Source organism: Pteronotus mesoamericanus, unplaced genomic scaffold, assembly GCF_021234165.1.
Source record: "Pteronotus mesoamericanus isolate MK-2021 breed Mesoamerican mustached bat unplaced genomic scaffold, CSHL_Meso_final contig_80, whole genome shotgun sequence".
NCBI lineage: Eukaryota > Metazoa > Chordata > Mammalia > Chiroptera > Mormoopidae > Pteronotus > Pteronotus mesoamericanus.
In genome coordinates, this window is record NW_026555261.1 from 1211676 (window position 1) to 1230911 (window position 19236).

Here is a 19236-nt window from a genome sequence, read left to right on the forward strand (position 1 = left end):
CCCACCCGGAACCGTTCGCCCTGCGCCCTTGCGAATGCTGCGGTGCCCGCTCCGTGTCACGGACGGGGGTGGGGGGCCATCTTGCCGTGCGGCCGCGCCGGACGCCTGTCGCTTCTAAGTTTCCCTTCTTAAGGTCGATGGATTAATTACCAGACCGGCGTGGCCGGCCCCTTCCTTCGCTGTTTGTCGGGGTGTCTGTGTTCAGACATACGTGTCGCGGTGGCAGCTGCTGCGTGGCGGTGTGTGCCCACCCGCCGTGTCAGCCCCGCAGGCCCGGGAGCGGCGGCTCGGACGTGGCTGTCTTCGGGAAGCACCGCCCAGCCTCGCCCAGCGGCCAGAGCGAGTCCCCGGGGCGCAGGGGAGAGTCCGGACCCGCGTCCACGTACAGGCATGAGCTGCCCCCGCGGACACAGAAGGCCCGCCGCCCCGGCCCCGCCCGCGATTGGGCTCCTCCTGCGCGCGCCCGGCGCCGAGGACGCCGCTTTCTCTCTGCGCCCCGCTCTGCGGCGGAGCCCACGCCGCGCCCTCTTCCCCGCCCTGGAGTTTCATTTCTCTGAAGTCTCCTCCGCTGTGGAAATTCAAGGACCTCCCGGCCCAGCCTCCCACGGCTTCTGCTTTCAAGTTCCTGAGTCTGAGACCAGAGGGGGCCGCGTCCCCCACGACGAGGGCGGGGCGCGCCCACCGGCCCGTCGCCACACCCTCCTCGGACTGGCCTCGCCGCCTGCGGGGGCCCCCAACGTCTTACGGTCCTTGCGGAAGCAGAAACCCCCGCCCTGGAACTACTTGGTAAAACGCCCAGTCCCTCTGTCTCCTTTTCAGTCCTCAGCTGAGGTTATGTTTATTGATTTCAGAGAGAGGAAGCGCGGCCGGGAGAGGGGGGGAGGGAGCGAGGAAAATAAAACCGGTCCAGGCACGAAAAGCCGCGGGAGACAGCACAGTGCAGGTGACACAGTGACGAGACCCCGCCGGAACAGGCTACGCGCTGGGAAAGGCTGAGCTGCGGCCCCGGCGAAGGGTCCGTGGCCGCCGGCTGGGGACAGGGCAGCCTCGAAGGCCCCGGGGACGTGGAGGGCACTGAGTCTACTCTGTGTGACGCTCTAATGCTGGACACACGTCATCGGACGTTTGCCCGGACCCAGGAGACGTCCAACAGCAAGAGCGGCGCCCCGTGCCCGCTGTGGACTTGAGTCAATGACGATGGGTCCCTTGTCCTTGGGTCACGCGTGACCACGCAATGGCCTCTGTGACCGGGAACCCTAAGGGGACGTGAGTGGAAGGGGCCAGGCCGCCTCCGGGCTCCCTGCACGTGCCCCTCCGCGGATCTGCCATGGAGCACGTCCGACACAGCACGCAGACGCCCTCTGACGTGACGGATACGTCAGACCCGAAAACAGACGGAGGGGCCGGTGCCGGGCGGCTGCGGAAAGAGGCGAAGGGGTGTCCAGCCTCTAGCCTGTGCGCCCAGAACGAATACACCACGGAATGTCAGCCGGCGTGGGGGCATCCGGGAAGAACAACACGTGAAACCCACGTCTGGTGCCACGGATCTAAAAGCGTCTGTGTCGAAGCCAACGGAGCCTCTCCGCCGCGGGGACCGAGGTTCCGCTCCCTCGTTGAGTCCTGTCCAGCCCTTTCGGGGTCCCAGCAACCACCCCCGCCCCCGCGGCCCCTTGGTCCCGCCTCACGGACGCTCTTCCTCTCCCTGACGAACGCTACATGTGGCCAAAGCCCCGCCGGCCGACAAGCCTCCGCCCCGCTCCACGTCTGGGCTGCGTGGGCGGGGGTGCCCGCCGACTCTCACGGCCCCTGTCCACCGGCCTGACCCGCACCCCACACGCCCCTCGGCCCCGTTCTTCCCAGTTCCCCTCCGGGCTGACGGCTCTTGCAGGGGACTTCCCGGCTCCCGCGATCCCTCGCCGTCGCCTCAGACACCCGCCCACGTGGGTCTTGCCTGCCTCGCCTGCCCGCCGCCCCCCGGCCCTGGGGACCCTCACCCCTCGGCCCGAGCCGCCTCCCTCTCTCTGCCCGGCACCTGAGCAACACTGCGCTGTTGGCGGAACAGTGAAACGTCCACTCTCGCCCCCCACCCCGACCTGCCCCCGCTTTGCCTTCCGTCTGCAGGAGCGTCTGCCGGCGCCTAAAGCCCTTGCTCACTCTGGCCTGAGGCCCCCGGCTCCTGGCTGCAGGCCACCGCGGACACCCTTCCCCGCTGCTCCCCAGTTCAGGCGAGTGCACCTGGGCCAGGGGGCACCCCACCCAGGTCCCAAACCCCCACAACCTGCGTGCGCCGTGTGCAGGGAAACTTCCTTTCTACCCAAGGGGACATTCCAGTCCCAGACCTCGCAGCCTCTCAGCCTCCCAGAATGACAGGGCAAGGAGCACGCTGGCCGCGCCCCACGCAGTCTCCGCCGGGGCGGGCAGCGGGGTGTCTGCTCACGGGCGCGCGGGACTGGAGGGCGGGGTCCCTCCTTGGTCCAGGCGACCACAGAGGCCATCCCTTTCTAGCAGCAGCTGCCTTCTGCCCAGAGTTTTATATGTGCCACTTGTCCCAACCGCTGGCCGCTGAGCCGAGCGTCGTGGGGACAAGGACCGGTGGACAGAGGACACAGGCCGGGATGTGCCCGGTGTCCGTGGTGGCGTCCTGGGTGCCTCACCCCGTTTCTCCATCTCAGAGCCCGCGCCCACCCCGCCCGTCCCGCCGGCGGCCGCCTGCCGCTAGAGGAGGGGCGCCCGCGTGTCTGCTCGGGAGGTCACTTCCGTCCAGGAGGGAACCGGCCGCGGGACGGAAGTGGCCGCAGATCCGAGTCCCAGAAGCGCCGTTCCCCATCCACCTCTGCTAAGTCGGACGCCCTTTGGCTGGGATTGGGAAACTGTAAACTTCTCTGAAGTTCATTTAGAAGAAGAACAAGAAGAAGAAGAAAAACCACCCCATGACACAATACCCAAAAGAAATCTATGAAAGAGTTTCACTTGTAAATGAACGCTTAGTCGGAATGTGGGGCTCTTCAGGGAAGAGAGGGTGGGCCGCCCCACGGGACATTCGGACGCACCCCGAAAGACGCGGGGTCTGGCTCGCGCGGCGGCCACCGCGGCGTCTCCGAGCACCTGTCTTCCGGTCCCTTCATGGATCCCTGAACCGCTTTTGTGAGGCACATCCCGCGGCCCTGGCAGGAGTTTCCAAGGCACCGAAGTTCCGGAACATCTTGTGGATTTATTGGAACTTCACCCCGATCGTTTTAAAGCAGAGGCACCCCCGCCCCGTGGGGCGGAACCCACGCTCCGCCGCTGTGCACAGCTTAGGGGCACGGAGCGGCCGCCCAAGGCGCGACCGTGGCCCCATCTGCTTCCACGCTGTCTTGCACCCCCCCAAGGGGATCCATCCGCAGGAGCGGTCACCGGTGGTCCCCCTCCCCCAGCCCCTGACAGCTACGTGCCTTGGGGGTGGGGGCTGGCATTTCGGATAAAAGGAACCTCCTACCGTCTTTGGCTCTTTGGGATGCACTCCCTGCCCTGTGTCTGCTCCGCCGGCGGGGTCACCGGGCCTTTGAGATAAAGTGGCTGCTGGGAAACTATCTACGGACACGCGACCGCCACTCTTCCCCACCGCCCCGTGCAGCGGCTTCCACGTTTGTCCGAGCATTTAGGGGCCTGTCCCGTTCCCCCGGCAAGTCAGGAAGCAGCCCCGTGCGCGCCGGCTCTTTCCTGCGGCTCGCGGAGACTCTGCCACGCAGCCCCCGCCGCTGTGAGAGCCAGTGCCTGCTTATCCTTCTGCAATGCGTACCCTCCAGCCACGGCCCGCGGCCCCCCTGAGCGCCCCGTGGACCCGCAGCACGGCCGCCGGCAGCAGCCGCAGAAGCAGGCTGCCAGCCAGCCCGCGGGGAAGACACGCTCCGCGGCCCCGGGGGACGGCGCCGGCTTACCCCACGACGCCAGGCTGCCTGCCTCAGCCTCTCGGGCTTCGCGCCGCGTCCCGAAGCGTCGGCATCCGACCGGCACGTCGGTGCCTGACAGCTGCCCACGCTGATTGCAAGAAACGTCAGCCCCAGGCTGGAGTGTATCTTGTGTGTTCATTCCACACCCCGCCCCTTTTTCGGTTGCTCTTCCTCATTTCAGGCCCGCCCGTGGGTGGCTGTGGGCGCCACCGAGCGGCCCACAGAGTTGGGGTTGACATTCACCTTTTGGTGACCACCCCGAGACAGGGGACTGCACACAACACGCCCACCTGACAGTGTGCTCCCGGGAGAGGTGCGTGCTTTGGGGAGCAACACCGGGAAGGTTGTCTTCCTCAGAGTGGCCGACACCCCGTCTAGTCCTGCCCTGAGTGGACCCCGTGGTGGGTGGGCCTCTTGTCTTCCATGGGGCACCTGCCCTCGAAGGCTTGGAGCATCACCAGAGGGAAAGGGACGTCCCCCCAAGTCCCCAGGCTCACAAGGGGCCCGGGGCGGACACCGTGCCGGGTCTTCTTGCCTTCAGTCACGCACACCTGTCTGCTAAGTGCGGGACGCGGGCCCATTTGGGTCGATTCTCTCCATGGGATCTTTCCTGGGCGCCCCCGGGATGCGCCCCGGCCGGAGTGGGTACGAAGCGGGTTTGCAGCCTGAACCAGAGACCCACAGGAGGGGCCGGATGTTGCCTCAGAGGATGTGAGAATGACAGATTGCTACAGAATGAGAGATTGCACAGCAGAGACAGTGTGAGCGCACTTTAACTTCCTCTTGGGTTAAAGAGAACGGGGTGCTCCTGAGCGACCCAGGGGCAGGGCGAGCATCGTCTCTGGAGCGGACCGATGTGGCACACGCCGGGCTCCCAGGGCACGCAGACAGGGGTGCGGGCTGAGGCGAGGCAGCTGTGGCCGGCACATCCTCGCGCCCGAAGACCGTGTTTGCGTGGCCGTTGCAGACGTCCGGTCACGAGCTGTCTCTTCACGTTGAGGAGCAGAAGGCCCCATGGGGAGGGGGACACCGCGGTGAGGGGTCGGGGGCAGGCGGGACAACCAGGCTGGAATGATGAGCAAGCGCCGCGTAGGGAGGGCCGGAGGGCAAGGAGCCCCAGTCACGGCCACTTCAGGGCTGAGAAAACGGAGGAACGTGGGTGCCTTACTGAGGTGCGGGAGAAGGAGGAGCCAACAAAGGGGGTAGAGAGACGGGGCCGACGTACCGTGTTCAGTCCGCAGGGTCCGATCGGCTTCCTGGACCCCCAGGCGCGGGGGCATCGGCAGGGAACTGGGGCGAGGGGTTGGGATGGAGGGAGAGATTCGGATGGAGCCCAAGATGGGCCAGCAGGTGTCTTGCCCGGCTGGCGAGAGACTTCCGGTTCTTCCACGAGTTGAGTCGCTGCAGGATGAGAGATTGCACCGCAGAGAAAGCGTGAGCGCAGCCCCCTGGGCGGCCGCAGACTGCACTGGGCGGAGACGCGTCTGCCCCACTTCGTGCTCGGACGGCGCTGGCGGCTGCGCGGCTCCGGTCTACCCAGCTACGCGAAGGACCCCGATGAAAAGCCGCTCGCCGAAGCCTGGTGAACTCCTCTGGCTGACGCGAGTCCGTGCGTGCGGTCGCCCATCATGGCTGGAAGGAGCCCGCACTGTGCACGCAACGGCACAGGGAAGGGACGTCGCAGAGCTCACGCCGCCTCTCTCGGCGGCCCTGCCCCCACGCGTTGTGTCTCTGTGCTGACTTTAATGTGCCCGTTTCGCTCCAGGAAAGCAGGACCACAAGGGTAACCGGCTGTCTGGGTCCTGCGAGACCTCCCAGCCAAGCCGGGGTCTCACACCCCCTGAGAAGATCTACCCATTTTCCCGCAGGCCGCCGTGCCTGGCACTCGTGGCCCCCCGGGGAAAGGCTTCACGGGGAACTGTCCGAACACACCCCAGCCTGCTGTTTTCCGGGAACCCTCTCTTTCCGTCTTGTCCTCCCTGCTTTTGCTGTCACCTTTTCCATCTGCCCAGAGTTTCTGCCGGGACGGGGGAAAGGGAAGGGGGAGAGCCTGCTCTTCATCATCAGCATCATCATCAGTGTTATCACCATCATCACCGTCATCACCAGCAGCACCATCATCATCAGCAGCAGCAGCATAGTCATCACCGCCGTCACGGTCAGGTCTTTAACTCTTATCCTTGGGTAGGATGAGGATGATGATGGTGGTGATGACGCCGATGGGGGTGGTGATGATGATGATGATGATGATGGCGGTGATAATGGTAATCATCAGGCACGATTCTATTCAAACTAACCAACCAACCAGGCCTTTGCCTGCGGACCCCTCTATCCTTCTCTCTGGGCGCCGTTCTCGGACCGCAGAGTTGGTACGATATCTGCATTTGTGAGGCTTCTCCAGGAAAACAGAACCCGTGGAATTGGGTGTGTGTACGCAGAGAAGAAGAAATGAAGGAATTGGCCTCCCTCCAGTGGGCCGACTGTGGTGGCCGGCAAGTCCGGAACACGCCAGGTAGACCAGCAGGCTGAAGACTCAGGGATGCGTTCACGCCGCAGGTGGAGTCTGAGGTCTCTCGGGAGGCAGGACTCTCGCTAAATGCGATCAGAAGCGTTCCATGGCGCTACCTGCTTTCTCTCTCTTTTCTCATCACACCGTGAATGATCAACGCTCTCCCGACCCCTAGAAACAGGGACGCGTGCCTTTACATCTCGTCAGAGCGGAGAGCTGATACCAGAAACTCCAGAAGCAGCTGCAAAGCATCATCCTTACCAGGCCGTCCTGGGAGAGCCATGCCGGGCTCACCAGGAGGTCGCAGCTGTGTGTCAGAGGCAGGCAGGCATGGGTTTGGGTGGAAAGGAAGCTGTCCTGAGTGCCTGGGTTGACACACTTTATGAGCATGTATAAGAGAACACAGATATTTTATACATACGTATACATGGATATGAGGTCTATCTGGAAAAAGTCCAACCGCTGTTAATATAACAAGAATTGTTTGCGCAACATGGATGTGATTGGCAGCCAAGGAGAGGGGACTGGAAAGCGCATGGGTGGACAGAGACGGCTTCACTGCATTAGCCGGTAGGGGTGGTACACGCCTTTAAGTGAGCGTGTGTACTGTGTGGTCGTTGCCTTCAACATGCCTGGGCGAGGAAAGCCATGATTCTGCATCCAGTTTTGTATGACGCTTGAACATTCCTCTGCAGAAACTATTTGGATGACTCAGAAGGTCACAGCTATGGGAAACGAGTGACTGGCAGCTGCATCGTGACTATGCGCCCACTCATGCATCACGTCTCAAGTGGAGTCTTCTTGGGACACATCACATCACCCAGGTGACTCAGCCCCCGCTCAGCCCCCCTCAGCCCCGATTGGGCGCCCTGCGACTTCTGGCTTTTCCCAAAACTAACATCACCTTGGAAAGGGCAGAGGTTTCAGACCGTGGATGAGATGCAGGAAAATACGACAGGGCAGCGGATGGCCACTGGGAGAACGGTGTGAGGTCCCCAGGTGCCTGCTTGGAAGGGGACGGAGGTGTGGTTGTTCTGTGTACAACGTTCCTTATATCTTGTATCTTTTTCAGGAAATGGCTCCATTTTGCATACTACGTGGCTGCATAGTTTCTGGACAGACTTTGTGGATATATACATACAGACACACCTCTGTGTGTGTCCACACACACACATACACACACAAGGTCTGTATTTCTTATAATAAAAAAAGACATCTTGAAAATGCTGATACAGGCAGGACGGTACCCCCGTGGAGAAACGCGAACGCCCCCTTCGGATGCCCTGTAAGAGGCCCGTAATTTCCAGGGGCAAATCTCGCCGCAACATCACGGTTTCCATTTCTCACCGGCTGCCCCTGCGTCATCCCCGAGGTGTTGTCTGCTCCGTATTGTCAGACAGAAAAACCAACCGACCAACCTACAAAAAGTAGCAGCCGTTTGAAAGCCCACAGGTGAACGGATCATTCACAATTTGTAGCCATCGGGGCATCGCGGGCCAGGCAGCTGTTAAATGCGTCACGGCGACCACAGGGCGCTCACATGGCTCTGCCATGTTTTCAAGAGGTGAAAAAAAGAAGCCTCGAAGAAGACAGAGGGGCGGCGTGATCTCAGCTGTCACTACAAAGAAATAACAGGCCTCCGGAGGGTTTGCAGACACTCAGTTTTATAAAAACTGGGACCAGAATAAGAAGCCTTTGTACAGCATCGGGAGCAGGGAACCTTGACTCCACTATTACTGAGAGATTACCTGGAAACAGTGAGATGTGGGAGACCCCTAAATATTCCTTTGCGTTCTTGCTCCTTTGCAAAGGCTCAGTTCCCCTTCCCGGCGATTCTGTGGGGCTGAGCATGGGAGGTTTGGTCCAATGATTCTGTCCAGAAAACATCCCCCACCCCCGTCCCCACGAGGGACGGTCTCCACGTGGGAACCCGCCAGCCTCCTCAGGAACCGCAGCCACATGACAAGAGCCGCTGGGCTCCGAGACGCAAGCCCCACCCTAGCGTGGCAAGTGGCCCCTCAATCTTAGCTTTCAGAAAAATACTTCCTCAAAAAGGGGAAACTGTATTCCAAGAAAGGCAGCCTTCTCTGCCGGCTGGGTGCTTTCTCCAGGCCGGGCTGGAAATTCCTGAGCGTTTCCAGACTTCCCCACTGTGTTGTGGGAATTGCACGTGACATGCTTTCCCTGAAGGCCCCCTGGCGGGGACAGCTGCTCCGCCACAGACTCCCTCAGCATCAGGACTGCTGGGGTGCCGTGGGCCACACATGGTCCCCTCATTCAACAAGCAAAAATACAAGGCGTCTGTGCGCTTGATTTTCACACCGACCACGATGTCCCCTTCTGGTTCCCAAAGCCCTTTCGGAAGATGTGCGAATGCGTGTACCAAACGGGCTTCGTCGCCAACCCAGGGTGCCGGCTTTGCCTGGCACTCTGCATTCCATCCTGGGCGGGCCCGCAGCTCCGGCTGCAACGGAGACCGTGCCGCTCTCTTGCAAGCCCGGGGGAAAGCTTCCGCACACATTATGCGGGGACTCCTTCGTCCACAAGGGGTCCGGGACGCAGATGTCCGAGGGGCTGGAGAACGGGAGGCGGTGGGCGGGGGGTCACCCACGAGCTGATAGTGACTGCGGGGACCAGCTTGGAGGGGGGACAGCAGGGAAGGCCACATGAGAAGCATCTCGGCTGGAAGAACGGGGTGTCGAGTGTCTGGAAGGGCCAACTGAAGCGCTGTGGACCCTCCTTAAACCCCCCAAGCGCACCCCCACAGGCCTGTGTTTGCCGGGGGTATTGGGACGGTCACCGGTGTTGCAATGCCAGGTCAGAAACCTCAGGGCTTCTGTTTCCTTGTCTCCATGGACCTCTGGGAGCCAGCGACTCGACAGACAACAAGACACCTGGGAGGGAGGACGGGGCTTAGAGGCCAAGAGGACAGGTGAGGGGCGAGGGATGGGGCCTTGCGTTGGCCCCACCAGCTTAAGTCTCCGTCCCAACATAAGAGACACGGTCCCCTAAGCAAACAAGAGGGCCACTCAGACCCATTGTCTCTTCATCGGTAATAGGAAGTGTCCTCCTTGTTACTGCAAAGCGCGGTGGGGCCCCTTCCATGAAAACGGCAGAAGCGGCTGTTTCGCTGTGCAGGGGGGCTTTTCCGACACGTAATGACGTCCATCAACAGCACATGTGCCAACTGTGTCACTGGCTGGGAGGCGACGCGCGTGTTTGCCCGGAGGCAGCGGCTCCCGCTCGCCATCCTGCACCCTCTTTTCTGTTGAGCTGCCCAAGTTCAAGCTCTCCACGCTTCGCCTGAGCTGAGCTGACTCGGGACTGGATTTTCAGAGGGAACTGCTGACCCCTAGCGACCAAAACGACGCGTCAAGGACGACAGGAAGCAGGAGGAAGCGGAACGCGGGTCCCTCCCAAGCCCCGCCCCTCAGGACCCTCCGGCCCCTGAGCCTGCAGGTAGGCTGAGCACCGAGGTGCCCCCGGCCAGCCGGCCCCCCGTGGGTCCCATTGCGTGCCCTCCCCCCGCAAATGCTGACATCTGAGCCCTTTGTGCCGTAAACGGGACCTGATGTGGAAACAGGTTTGGGCAGGTCAGATGCCCGAGGCCGCAGCCGGGTCTCTCTCCCTCCTCGCCCTCCCTTTTTGCCGCCCCCGAGCACAGGTGTCTCTGCGCCTTCTCCTCGACCCCAGAGCCGGCGGGCTCCGCGGGCGGCATCCGAGCGAGGCCGAGCGGCTCCTTCCTTGGGACCCGCTGCCCCCTGCCGGCCGTGCCCTGCCTGCGTCGCCGACGGGCGCTGGCGGAAGCCAAGCGGGGCTCTGAGCCGTGTCAGGAGCTGCTGGGGAATTTCACCCTTGCTTGTTTTCCGCCACAGCCTAACTATGGTCCCTGTGGGACACTGTACGAGTGTCTTGGCGGCTGTAACAAATGGCCACCAGCCAGGGATGTACAACGGCGGACATGCATCCTCTGCTCTCCGCGCTGGCCCTCCCGCCCTCGCTCCATCCTGCAGACCCGGCGTCTGAGGTCCAGGGGTCCGGGGGCCGCGCTGCCTCCGCAGGCTCCAGGGAGGGGACTTCCCGCCTCTCCCAGCTCCGGGGGCCCCGGCGTCCCCGGGCGGGGGGCCGCGTCCCTCCCTCTCTGCCTCCGTCTCCACGGGGCGTCTCCTCGGGGTCTGCGTCTCCTCTTCCGTCTCTTCTCAGGACCCTGTCCTTCCACGCAGGGCCCCCCGACCCACGACAGCCTCCTCTCAGACCTTTCCCTCATCCCCCCTGCAAAGACCCGTTTCCAGATAACATGCTGCTGAGGGTACTAGTGGTTCCAATTTTAACTTTTTTGGAGGCGGGGGACGCAATTAAGCTCACGCAGGCCTGCTGGCCGGAGCAGCCGGGACACGGCCCGGCCACAGACCGTGCGGGTGTTCCTTCTATGTGCCCACTCAGCCTCTTGTCCCTCGACCTGCTGGGTGGGACTTCAAGGGACCCTCGGCGCTGAGACATCTTCCTCTGTCCGTTTGCCGCGAGGACAACTTTGGGTCACTAGGGGTCAGTAGGTCCCTCTGACAACCCAGCCGGCTCTGGGCATTGCTCTCCAGGAAAAGAGGCACATGCCTCGTGAGCGTCGTGATGTCACACAATGCAAGACCTGTGCTTGGCAAGGAAAGTCTGAGCCTCGCTGTCCCCGGAAGCCCATGTTCTTGGCACCCAGCGGCCCCCCACTCCCACGGCGGATGCTGTGCGCATCCCGCTGGGCCGGGGGTCTCGCCTCAGACGACCCCCTCATGGTGGCCGAGCTCCAGGATACCCAGGCCGTGCGCGCTGGACAGGGAAGGCGGGGCAGGCTGTGCAGAGCTTTTCCTGGAAGTCACCCACTGCTCCTCCTGCGAGGCAAACCGGGGAGAGATTCGCCCCTCTGTGCTTGGGGACAAACCGGAGCCAGAGCCCCCCTGGGACGAGGCCGGTGGCACTGCCCGCCCCAGAACTGCCGCCTGGGGGGGGGCACCCAGGCCGCGGCAGCGCGGACGGCGTCCTGGTGGACCCTCTGCTTCCTCCTGGGACCTCTGCTTCCTCGCCTGAATCTCTGCTGCCGCATCCTCAGGGGAATCTTTCATTCCTTGAGCACCTGCCCCCATTCACACCAGGTGCAGAAATACTTATATATATATATTTTTTGGGGGGGGGGTTGGAAATCCGGCTCTTCCACGGGATCGCGAGAAAAGCCTTTCCAGACCGACATGCGGGAGAGCGCGGCGCGGCACGGCGTAGCGGGGGAGGCTGCCCCGGGGTGTGCAGAGTCCCCCGTCCCTCTGTCCCGCCACGGGAAGCGCCCCGGTGCACCCTCAGCAAGGCCAGAGCAGAGGCGGCGCCCGCGGGGAGGTGTGCGCCGTGGCTTCCCAAACGGGGGTCCTGGGGCCAGCTCCCCCCGCCGCAGGCGCTTCCCCTGTGGGGTCCACACGCGGCCGCTCGGAGACTCAGGTTCAGATTCAGCAGATTCACGTCCTCCCTGCTCCCTCGGGAACCCCCTTCCCTCTGCTTCCTGCCCCAGCCTCTTCTCGACGTATCTCTTAGTTTCCTGTCCTCCGACGCTGTGCACCTCAGAGCCGCCCAGACCTGAAAGCACATGGACGAGGTCCTTAGAGCAAAAATGACGCCCATAGTCCAGCGGCCAAACAGGAACGCAGTGAGAAAAGGCTTTGGCCATCGGCGGGTGGGCGCCTTCCTTTATACAGTGCCATCCGAGGAGGCGGCGTGAGGTGGAGGGGTCCATGAAATCCGTGGGTGATCGAACAGGGGCCCGGAGAGAGCAAAGCAGGGAACCTGTGGGAGGGGATGGACCGTCAAGTGAGAGACACTCGGCCACTCCCACCGGGCGGCGCAGTCTGCGAGCCGCACAAGGACAGTGACAAGGCCGGGGGGGGGGGGTCCGCGGGCTCCCCTGGGGAAACCATCAAACTTTCCAAAGCTATGTGACCACAGATGCTAAAGGCAATACACAGGCTCCCCCCAGGTACTGAGGGGTGTTTTGCAGGGAACATTCTAGCCCCGGACAGGGCGGCCCTGCATGGGCGGCTTTCAGTTACAAAGTTTCGACGTCAGGCCCTGCCCCGGGGTCCCCGCAGGTCTCTGAGTCCGTCCGGCCGCCCTGCAGACACCCCCATTTCCTTGCGCCCCGCGTGGGGCTGAGAGGCGCACTCTGCGCCGTTGTGCCGGCCCGTGGGCGGGGGCAGGGCTACGCCGCGTCCCTGTCCGGGCCGACCTGCGGCGCTGGGTCCGCCTCCGCTGGGCGCCCGTTTCGGGACAGAGCAGGAGTGGAGACGGTCTCAAACGGCTTTGTGCGCACGTGAAAAAAGGACAAGGAAAGCAAAGGAATAGCAAACTGGGCAAATGCGCGGAGGTCTTTGCGGGGAAACCCACAGGTGGCAGCACCCGCCTGCGGGAGGGACACAGGGCAGCACCATCCCAAGACTCAAGGCCACCATCCCACCAGAGGCTTTGCGTTTAAACGAGCTGGGGAAAAGCGCCCGCGGCCCAGATCCCTGTCGGTGTTGACGAGAGATTTGGGGGCGGGCGGCGGGCGGGCAGAGAAGCCTGCCTTTCCCACATCACGTCCCACCTGCAGGCTCAAGCGAGCCATGCACGGCGCGGCTCCTCTCCCCGGCGGAGCTCGGGCCATCGTTGCTCAGCTTTCAGATTGGATGAAGCCCCCCGGGGGCCCCCCAAAACGACGGGTCCGAGATTCCCCGTAACCCAGGGGCATGGGGCCAGCCCCTGTTCTGCCACTTGGATGCTCCGAGGGGCCTTTGAAAGGATCTTACGAGAGGCTGGGGGTCGCCTGGTGCCGTCTGGGACCACGGAGACCAACAAGCAGAGTGCGTGTCCGAGGGCTGGCGGGGGCCTCAGCCTGTCCCCTCCGAGGAGGGAGGCTGAGCCTGCCGGCTTGTTACCAGGGTCCCAACGCCAGTTTAATATCTCAGCCTGGGCGGGGGGAGCGGTTCCGGGGGGTGGGCTGTTTCTTGCGGAAAAGTCCACTTTTCAACAGCTGTCATTTCAATCACTGCTCTACATGGAAATGAAAACCTATTTCAGACTATGACCCGTGTTCTTTTTTAAACAATGAATAAATATGTTTATTGATCTGGGGGAGAGACGAAGGGAGAGAGAAGGCGGAGACCGAAACATCGGTGAGAGAGAGAAACCTGGGTCCGTTGCGCCCCATGCGCGGGCGTGGAACCCACAACCTAGATATGGGCCCCGACTGGGGATCAAGTCCGTAAGCTTTTGGTGCACGGGACATGGTTCCGTCGCCGGGGGCCTGGCACCTGTCTGCTCCGCACACCAGGGTCCCCCAGGATGAGGACGCTCCCCCTGGCCCCAGTGGCATCCTCCAAAACGAGTACACAGGAACTGAGTTTGAAGACAAATAGCCACTCCTGGACACCGACCCCACAGAACAACAGCCGGAGCTTCACAACAAAACAAAATGAAAAATACACCTATGCAGCCATGGAGAGACACGGAGGAAATTGAAGGGCACATGTGGACGAGACACAGGACTCAGTCTGACCAGGCTGCCGAGCGCGGGCTCTCAAAGCTAGGGCTGTCTGGAAGAGGCAACACCGTGACAAGAACAGTCAAACCCGTGTCTGCCGACCATCACAGGGCAGGAGGCAGCGGTGAATCAGGGAGCACAGCGGGTGGTCAGGGCCGTGAAGCGACTGTGTGTGACCCTATAAAGGTGGGCACACACCCTCATACATTCACTGGACACGCAGACTGTCCCACAACCACAGGGACCCTGAGGCAAACTAGTACTCTCCACACTTTCTCCTGATGCAACAATGTATCAACAACACAAACTGTTGCTCTCTCAGTTTCTCTTAGGGCAACACAGTGCCAACAATGCAAACTGTTGCTCTCTTGGTTTCTCCTAATGCAACAATGTATCAGCAGGCTCACAAGAATGGACACATGGGTCCTGATGGATGTGTTCACAATGTAGAAATACCAGTTCATTGACCATAAGAAGCCTAGCACCGGAAGCCACACCCACCCAGCAGGGCAACTCCGTGTGTGGGGACAAGGGGGGGGACGGTGGTGACAAGGGGGGGGAGGCCGGAACTCCCTGAGCGTCCCCTCAGAGCAGCTGTAGATTGTTAATCTGCTCTCAAGTGAAAGTGCCCATGTTTCTCTTCAAAGGCCGGCCCTGGAGGTCCCGCCCGTCACTCAGGAAAGGGGCTGGCGGGCTGGCTGTTCCCACAGTCCCTCTCGGTTCCCCTTCTGCCTGGCGGGCCGAGGTGTCGTCAGCTGCGCGTGGCCGTGTGTGGCGGGAAGGGAGGCAGAACGGGCAGATGCCTACGCAAGGGATGACACTCCTTTTCCATGACGTGTCTGGAGGGATCTGCAGCTCTGTGTGCGCCTGAGCTTTGGAAGCCACAGCCGTGGTGTCCTAGGCTCCCCCCCACGCGGGTGCGGGCGGACCACGAGGTGGCCCGGTGACACACGAGATCTCATTCGATGGCCACGCCTGGGCTGCACTCTGCATATTCCTTGTGCCCGTTGCCCCAGCCCCCTCCTGAGGAGGCGGGCGCTTGTCGGCAGGCCTGCCGGACTTGGGTGCCACACGACCTTTACAGACATTGCTGAGGCGAAACTCTCTTCGCCACGAGGCTCACCCTTGGAAAGGATACGAGGCGCCCGGGCTGAGCGCGTCCCTGCAGGCTGAGCCTCGCCTGTCCTGAGACCTCTTTTACCCCCAGAAAGGACCCCTGGTCCCCAGGAGAAGCCCGCCCCATTGCTTCCTCCCCCAGACCCTCGGCAACCGCGAACCCGCTTTCGGACACGGAGGGCCTGTTCATCCTGCACAGTGCGGGGCGCGTTAACATCACCCAGCCTTTGTCCTCGGGTGCCTCACGGAGCGTCCGGTGTTCAAGTCCGTCCGTGCGGTGGCCTGAACCAGACCCCCGCCCCCGACTTTTCTGTTTGCATCGTCACCTGAGGATAGTTTCATAGATGTTTCCAGTGACCGGAAGAGAGAGACGGGGAGACATCGACATGAGAGAGAAACGCTGATCGGGTCCTTCCTGGATGCAGCCTGGCCCGCGAGCCACCCCACAGCCTGAGCACGCACTTCATCGGAAGCGGACTCCGTTTCAGACTCCACAGCTGCAGAAAAGGGGGCGGGGCCGGGCCTGGTCGCAGCTTCCCTTCTCTGTCCCCAAACTGCAGGTTCTGGGAAACAAGTCTGCTACAAACGCCTCTGGAGGCGGGCGGGGGGGCGGGGGGGCTCCTCCCAGAAAGAGGCGGGTGTTGCGGACGCGGGAAGAGGCGGCGCGTTCCTGTGCCGCTCCCGGGGGTCGGCGTCACGGAACTGACTTACTGATCATGCCACTAAGTCTCTTACCCGCCTGACCCTGCACACGGCAACCGCCATATTCCGGCCTCCGTCCCCTGGGCTGGACTTCACAGCCCGAGCGTGTTCGGTGACGAATATCTGTCACCTTCTCGGTCCCTTCGCCTGCTTCACCCAGGGCCCAACCCCCGCCGGCTGGCGATGCTCCGTCTGTTGTCCTCTCGGTTTGTTCGCTTATTTTGTTGTTTTCTTTTAGTCTCGGTGCTTGGCAGATCTGGACGGGTTACCATTTTGGGATTCATAGTTTGCATCGTTTTTTGTTAACAAAGACCGTTGACGATGATACGGGGTGTCAGCTGTCACTAAAACGTGAAACACGACTTAAAGGAAGAAGGACGGGGAATGGGAGGCGAACTTGACTTTCTCGCGTCCGGAGTCCGGGCTGGCCTGAGGGAGGGCGTGCAAGTCACGGGCAGGGGAGGCAGCCCCCGAGGACATTCCGGTTACCACTCCCCACTCGGTCCTGGTGCCGTCCCTCCAGCCCTCGGCGGATGTTCCGCCCCCCGGCCGGGTGTGGAGATGAACCATCTAGAAGCTTCTTGCCCGCTGCAGCCTCCAGCCCCCGCCGGCACCACACGGAGCCACGGAACCCGTCCATGTTCCGAATCACGAGAGCTGAGGACAGGCGGCCAGGCCGATCGGGGGCGACTCGAACCCGCCCACAGGGCAGCCGCGCCGCGCGCCTCCGCACCTCCGCGCAGGGGGTGCAGCGCGCGGTGCGGCGCAGAAGTCACACACAGCTGCGTCCGGCCCACGTCTGACGCTGTGTCACGCTCGGGGCTGACTCACAGGACGTGTTGTGAATCACCAGCCACGCACCCCCGGCGCGCGGTCCCGCGTGGCGATGATGACCGGCAGCGTGTGGCACGGGGACTTCCTGTCCCGCCGCTGACGCACGCCGGTGGCCTTGGACGTGCGTACGGCCTGCGTTGTCACGGGGCCGCCGGGCGGAGGAAGGGCTTGGTTCCCTGTGCGGTGCTTCACGGGCCCAGTTTCATCCCGGTGTCCGAGGACCTAGAGGAAGACAGCGTGAGGGCGTTACCTGACGCTTCGTCCAAGCCCCCAGCTCCAGCCGGGTGGCCTTCTGGAGCCGTCACGTGTGCTCTGCACGTCGGGGTAAAAGCAGGGAAATTGCCAGTCCTGGGTCGCAGGAGAGCCACCGGGGGGCTGGGCTCTGTGCCCTGACCTGGGACGTGCCCCTCGGCACAGGTCTCTGGGGACCCACCTGCGTTTTTCTCCCTTGTAGGTCAAAATGCTGCAATGGACCATTCTTGCCGGGCGCACTCGCCCCGTAGAAAGCCGACGGCCTTTATCAGCTTTGCTCGGGGCAGGCGCCGTGTGCGGCGCAGGGGACAAGCGGTGTCCTACCCCTCCCGAGGTGCACGTCCGGAGACAGTGGGGTTGCTCCTGGCATCCGGGGGAAAGGGACCACGGACACGGTCCCACCCCCTGTAACGCCCAGGACGTCCCGCAGCAGAGAGTCACCAGCCCCCGAAGCGCATAGTCAGACGTCAGGACCGCTGACCTTCCCCGGGGGGGCGAAGCAGAGACCACCCGCCTGCACGTCTCTAAGTCTCTGTCTGTCCATCATCTCTCATACTGGGGTGTCCACACCCTACTTCCTGCGTGGCGACAGAATGCTGTCCCCAAGGACGTCGGCTTCTGGATCCTTGACCCCCGTGAAGACATGACCTTCGATGACAAAATAGCTCTTTCTGATGTGATTCCAGGTCTTCAAATGGGACAAAAGGCCCTGGGTTGTCCCTTGGGGCACGGGGTCTGCACTTCTAGACGGGAGGGAGGAGGGTCAGCATGGAAAGCAGACGTGATATGTCGCAGTTCTTCTTCTTCTTCTTGTATTATTGTTATTGTTCCTTATCCCACCTCCGCAGCGTCTGGAAGCAGACGCGGATGAACATCCTGGGCAGCTTTCGCCTGTTTTTACAGGCGCGGCAGTGAGTGCTGTTGCGGCTTTTTTCAGGAAGTGTCCGGGTAAGAGCACCCGAGAAAGGGATGCCATTTTGGGGTCGGGCTGTCCCCATGTGCGTGCTTTGGGGGCGTCCCTGCGGCTTGGTTTGAGATGAATGGGGCTCCACTCGCCCGATGCCCAGTCTGCCTTCGGGGACCTAGGGACCTGCAGGACCCCTCTGGACCCCTCCCATCACGGCCCTCACGTGCTTGCGGTCGAGCGGCAAAGCCGGAGCCCTCGACGCAGAAGGTTCAGAATCTCCTAACCTGGGAGCCCCGCCCGGCAGCCCGAACGTCGAGCCTTATCTTCTCCTTCCTTTTTTTTTTTTTTCTTTTTTCGTTTAAGACGACAGTCATCTGTTTAAATAAACCATGACTGTGCTTCCTCTTGTCACTTCCCTCCCACCGTTTCTGCCTTTTAAAAGCGCGGTGACCTCGGCCTGTGAGTCATGAACCGAAGTCAGAGGTGGCCCCGGACAACCTGCTGCGTCCCGGGTGCAGGCATGGGCGCCGTGCGGGGGCCCTGGGCCGCCGCCGCCCTCGTGCTGGGAGCCCTGGCCTTCGCTTCGGGGGACACAGAGACCGGTGAGGCCCCGCCGCCGCTTGGGTGGCTCAAACACTCTTCACGTTAACATCCGTGGCGGGGGCGGGCATCTCTTTGACAGCCTCCCTGTTTTGTGATAGAAGTTCCAACGCGCTCGCCCAGGTTTCTGGGCCTCTCTCGGGGAGAAACGCGCCCATCTTGCCTGATTGTGCGATGAGCTTTGCGTGGAAATAATAATAAGTAAGACTAAGAACCGTGCACTGCTTTGAGAACCTGAGCAGCTTTGCCTGCTTTTTGCCTCCGAAGAGGCTGGTGCTTTGGTTCGGGTGCCGATAGGCTTCCTCGGGGCCACATTCTGTCCCACATGAGGCTTCGTCCGCGCGGGTCCTTGGAGATGTGTGTGCTTCGGCTGCGTCGCCCCTCCGGGCCCTGCCTGCGCTGCCTCCGGATGACGCTAAGCATCACGGCTCTGTCTGTGCCCAGCGCGGGGCCCCCAGGGGTTTTCCAGAGAACTCTCCCCGGGCTCCTGTTCGAAGCTGCGGGGAGAGGGGCCGATTGGGCGAGGCGGACGGGAGGGACCAGGTTGGGGGCAGGCAGCGCGGGCGGACTTGCGGGCTCGGACTGCCCCCGACAGGGACAGCAGCCGCTGACCGGCCCCTCCCGCCCCCACCGTGCCACCTCCTGAGACCTGACGCTCGCCCCCTGCTTAGGGAGCATCCTCCCCAGGGACCCGCTTTGCCAAAATCTCACGGGTGCCGTCTGATCGACAGCGAGGGAGGCCCGAGGGGGGTCGCCCGGGGCGGCCGCTGCCAAAACCCTCCAACGCGGTGCTTCACCCCCATCTTGCTTTGTGGAGCTCGACCTCCGTGCTGCA